Genomic DNA, 6,144 nt, shown 5'->3' with positions numbered 1-6,144 from the left:
ATTCCCTGAATTAATGCAAGAGAAACTCTCACAAATCCAAGAAGCACAGAGAACTCCATTAAAGAGAAACCCAAAGAAACCTACACCAAGACACATCATAATTAAAATACCAAAGCTAAGCGATAAAGAGAAAATATTAAAAGCTGCAAGAGAAAAAAAAGTTATCACCTACAAAGGAGCCCCCATAAGGATGACATCTGACTTCTCAACAGAAACACTTGAGGCCAGAAGGGAATGGCAAGAAATATTCAAAGTAATGCAGAACAAGAAGCTACAACCAAGACTACTTTATCCAGCAAGGCTATCGTTTAAAATTGAAGGAGAAATAAAAAGCTTCCCAGACAAAAAACAACTCAAGGAATTCATTACAACCAAACCAATGCTGCAGGAAATATTAAGGGGCCTGGTGTAAACAGATCAAAGTGGAAAAAGAATACAGCAAAAAAAAGGAATACACCTTTAAAGAAGAAAATGGCAATAAACAACTACATATCAATAATAACCTTAAATGTAAATGGATTAAATGATCCAATCAAAAGACATAGGGTAGCTGCGTGGATAAGAAAACAGGACCCATACATATGTTGTCTACAAGAGACACACCTTAGAACAAAAGACACACATAGACTGAAGGTAAAAGGATGGAAAAAAACGTTTCATGCAAATGGAAATGAAAAAAAAATCTGGGGTAGCAATACTTATATCAGACAAATTGGACTTTAAAACAAAGGATATAGTAAGAGATAAAGAAGGCCACTACATAATGAAAAAGGGAGTAATCCAACAGGAAGATATAACTATTATAAATATCTATGCACCTAATATAGGAGCACCTAAATATATAAAGCAGACTTTGATGGATTTAAAGGGCGAGATCAACAGCAATACTATAATAGTAGGGGATTTCAATACCCCACTAACATCACTAGATAGATCCTCAAGAAAGAAAATTAACAAAGAAACAGCAGACTTATTGGAAACACTAGATCAACTCGATTTAATAGATATCTTCAGAACCTTTCACCCTAAAGCAGCAGAATATACATTCTTTTCAAGTGCTCATGGTACATTCTCTAGGATAGAGCACATGTTAGGGCACAAAAGTGCTCTCAACAAATTTAAGAAGACTGAAATCGTATCAAGCACTTTCTCTGATCACAACGGCATGAAACTAGAAATGAATCACAACAGAAAAGCTCAAAAATTCTCAAACACATGGAAACTAAATAGCAGGTTGTTAAATAATAAATGGATTCAGAATGAGATCAAAGAAGAAATAAAAAATTCCTAGAAACGAGTGACAATGAGCATACAACAACTCAAAATTTATGGGACACAGTGAAAGCAGTGCTGAGAGGGAAGTTCATAGCACTACAGGCACACTTTCAGAAGCTAGAAAAAGCTCAAATAAACAACTTAACCCTGCATCTAAAAGAATTAGAAAAAGAACAGCAAGTAAAGCCCAAATGTAGTAGAAGGAAAGAAATAATAAAGATCAGAGCAGAAATAAATGACATAGAGGCTAAAGAAACAATAGAGAAGATCAATGAAACTAGGAGCTGGTTCTTTGAAAAGGTAAACAAGATTGATGAACCTTTAACTAGACTCACCAAAAAAAAGAGAGAGGACTCAAATAAATAAAATTAGAAATGAGAGAGGAGAAATAACAACTGACATAACAGAAATACAAAATATAAGAAAATACTATGAAGAACTGTATGTCAAAAAACTAGACAACCTAGATGAAATGGACAAATTCCTTGAAACATACAATCTTCCAAAAATCAATCTGGAAGAATCAGAAAACCTAAACAGACTGATTACAACAAAGGAAATCGAAACAGTTATCAAAATACTCCCAACAAAGAAAAGTACAGGGCCCAATGGCTTCACAACAGAATTCTACCAAATATTCAAAGAAGAACTAACTCCTATCCTTCTCAAACTATTTCAAAAAATTCAAGAGGAAGGAAGACTTCCAAGCTCCTTTTATGAGGTGAGTATAATTCTGATTCCAAAACCAGGCAAAGACAACACAAAGACAGAAAATTATAGGCCAATATCTCTGATGAATATAGATGCTAAAATCTTCAACAAAATATTAGCAAACCGGATCCAACAGTATATGGAAAAAATCATACACCATGATCAAGTGGGATTTATTCTGGGGAGGCAAGGATGGTACAATATTCATAAATCAATCAATGTGATTCATCACATAAAAAAAAGAAGGAGAAAAGCCATATGATAATTTCAATAGATGCAGAAAAAGCATTTGATAAAATGCAGCACCCATTCATGATCACAGCTCTCAGCAAAGTGGTAATACAGGGAACATACCTCAACATGATAAAAGCCATCTATGAGAAACCCACAGCCAACATCATACTCAATGCGCAAAAATTAAGATCAGGAACAAGGCAGGGGTGCCCCCTTTCATCACTCTTATTTAACATGGTCCTGGAAGTCCTAGCCACAGCTATCAGACAAGAAGAAGAAATAAAAGGAACTCAAGTGGGAAAAGAAGAAGTAAAACTATCATTATTTGCAGATGATATGATATTGTATATAGAAAACCCTAAAGTCTCAATCAAAAAGCTACTGGACCTGATAAATGAATTCAGCAAAGTGGCAGGATATAAAATCAATACTCAGAAATCAGAGGCATTTTTATACACCAACAATGAACAGTCAGAAAGAAAAATTAAGGAAACAATCCCCTTCACAATTACAACCAAAAAAATAAAGTACCTAGGAATAAACTTAACCAAGGAGACTAAAGACTTGTACTCCGAAAATTACAAAGCATTGATAAAAGAAATCAAGGAAGATACAAACAAGTGGAAGCATATACCGTGCTCATGGTTAGGAAAAATAAACATCATTAAAATGTTTATATTACCCAAAGCAATCTATAAATTCAATGCAATACCAATTAAAATACCAATGACATACTTCAAAGATATAGAACACATATTCCAAAAATTTATATGGAACCAAAAGAGAACACGAATAGCCTCAGCAATCTTAAAAAAGAAGAATAAAGTAGGAGGTATCACACTTCCTGATATCAAGTTATACTACATGGCCATTGTACTCAAAACAGCCTGGTACTGGCATAAGAACAGGCATATAGATCAATGGAACAGAACAGAGAACCCAGAAATAAACCCACAGTTCTATGGACAACTGATATTTGACAAAGGAGTCAAGGAAATACAATGGAGTAAACACAGCCTCTTTAACAAATGGTGTTGGGAAAATTGGACAGCTACCTGCAAAAAAATGAAACTAGATCACCAGCTTACACCACTCACAAAAATAAACTCAAAATGGATAAAAGACTTAAATGTAGGCCATGAAACCATAAGCATCTTAGAAGAAAACATAGGCAGTAAGCTCTCGGACATCTCTCGGAGCAATATATTTGATGATTTTTCTCCATGGGGAAGTGAAATAAAAGACAGTATAAACAAATGGGACTATATCAAACTAAAAAGCTTTTGCACAGCTAAAGACAACAAGAACAGAATAAAAAGACAAACTACACAATGAGAGAACATATTTGACAATACGTCTGATAAGGGGTTAATAACCAAAATTTATAAAGAACTCGTAAATCTCAACACCAGGAAGACAAACAATCCAATCCAAAAATGGGCAAAAGAGATGAATAGACACTTCTCCAAAGAGGACATACAGATGGCCAACAGGCATATGAAAAAATGCTCAACATCACTAATCATTAGAGAAATGCAAATTAAAACCACAATGAGATATCACCTCACACCAGTCAGAATGGCGCTCATCAACAAAACAACACAGAATAAGTGCTGGCGAGGATGTGGAGAAAGGGAACCCTCCTGCACTGCTGGTGGGAATGCAGACTGGTGCAGCCTCTGTGGAAAACAGTATGGAAATTCCTCAAAAAACTGAAAATCGAACTGCCTTTTGACCCAGCTATCCCACTTTTAGGAATATACCCCAAGGACACCATAGAACGGCTCGAAAAGGAGAAATGCACCCCCATGTTTGTGGCAGCATTGTTCACAATAGCGAAGAACTGGAAACAACCCAAGTGTCCGTCAGAGGACGAGTGGATTAAAAAGCTTTGGTGGTACATATATACTATGGAGTACTACTCAGCCATAAGAAATGATGACATTGGATCCTTTACAATAACATGGATGGACCTTGATAACATTATACAGAATGAAATAAGTAAATCAGAAAAAAAACTAAGAACTACATGAATCCATACATAGAAGGGACATAAAAATGAGACTCAGAGACATGAACAAGAATGTGATGGCAACTGGGGTGGGGGGTGGGGGGAGGGGGGATTGGGTGAAGAAGGAGAGAGGGGTTGGGGGAGGGGAGGGGCACAAAGAAAACCAGATAGAAGGTGACAGAAGACAATTTAACTTTGGGGGAGGGGTATACAGCACAATCAAATGTCAAAATAATCTGGAGATATTTTCTCTCAACATATGTACCCTGATTTATCAATGTCACTGCATTAAATTTAATAAATAAAATAAATAAAAAAAACATGGAAATCTGGAGTCAATTTACATAGGTTACTTCACAGGGAGAGGGATTTGAGGCAGACTCACCAAGAAAAGGGATTTCTTTCACTCCCGGGAAGTAGAGGCTTCTCCCCTTGTAGGCTCAACACCCTCCCCCCTTGGCTTTTCTTGGCTCCTGTCCTGGTTTCCTCTGAACTCTGTAGTCTCTGGTGAAAACCAGGAAGGAATATGTGCATGTCCGTGTCTCTGGCTCAGACTGGGCAGCTTGTCTTCCTCACTCTCTTTTCATTGTTTCTTCAGAATGAGAATCTTCTGGTGTACACCACATGGACTCTAGATCATTCCATAGTGGGTTTCAATCTAAGCTCTGCCTTCACCAGCTTTGTGACCTAAGGCAGGATTCTCCACTCCTCTTTGCCTGTTTTTTAATCTATAAAATGGAAATGGTGCCTGAGCAAGCAGTGGTGCAGTGCATAGAGCATTGGAATGGGATGGAGATGACCCAGGTTCAAAATGCCAAGGTTGCTGGCTTGAGCACAGGTTCCCCAGCTTGAGTGGAGGGTTGCATGCTTGAGCGTGGAATCATAGATATGATCTTATGGTCACTGTCTTGAAGTTCAATGTTGCTGGCTTGAGCCATGAGTCACTTGTGCTTTAGTCTCCTGCTCAAGGCACATATGAGAGAGCAATCAATGAACAACTAAGGTGCTCTAACAAAGAATTAATGTTTCTTATCTCATTTCCTTCCTGTTTGTCACTATCTGTTCCTTTCTCCATCTCTCTAAAATAATTTTGAGTTTTCTGTCTCCACTCTAACGTGAATAAAATAAAATGACTAGGTTTAACCTGTGGTGGCGTAGTGGATAAAGCATTGACCTGGATTACTGAGATTGCTGGTTCAAAACCCTGGGCTTGCCTGGTCAAGGCATATATGAAAGTTGATGCTTTTTGCTCTTCCCCCTTCTCTCTCTCTCTCTATCTCCACTCTCTAAAATAAATGTTAATAATAAATAAAACAAAAATTGCTACATGATCAGTCTGCAGGATTGGAGATCTTCATTCCAAACGTTTGAAGTCATTTTGGCTCAGATAAACTCCTTAAAAACTTTCAGTTTTCGTGTTTCTTATTTGACAAGACCAAGTACCTAACCTTGTAAAAATAAGCTCTGCCTGTTATATGATTAGAAAATGGCAAATTCAGACTACTATATTATGGCACTCACATCTGTTAGAATTGCTAAAATTTAAATTTATGACACTACAAATGTTCTCATGTATTCATTAATTCTTAGATGTCCCAGGCTAAGGATTCAGCCTATAACTTTGGTGTATTAGAATGACACTAACTAATCTTCCTGGCCAGGGCATAACCATGGATTTCATCCAACTCTCTCATTTAAAGATAGAAAATACCTTTTTCAGAACCAGTAGATTACCACAAAAAAAGAAAACCAGTAGAGAGAAAACTTAGTTAACATAAGCAGGTAAGTGGATCAACTGAGAAAGGAGGTGCAGGCCCTCTCCTCACTGAGGAGAAAAAAAAATAAGAAGAATGCAAGGGAAGAGAGCCTGCATGGGTAACTGAGTCAGACAGTTCTAAATTAACTACTTTCTA

Source organism: Saccopteryx leptura, unplaced genomic scaffold (assembly GCF_036850995.1).
Source record: "Saccopteryx leptura isolate mSacLep1 unplaced genomic scaffold, mSacLep1_pri_phased_curated manual_scaffold_25, whole genome shotgun sequence".
NCBI lineage: Eukaryota > Metazoa > Chordata > Mammalia > Chiroptera > Emballonuridae > Saccopteryx > Saccopteryx leptura.
Note: the sequence above shows the minus strand (reverse complement) of the source record.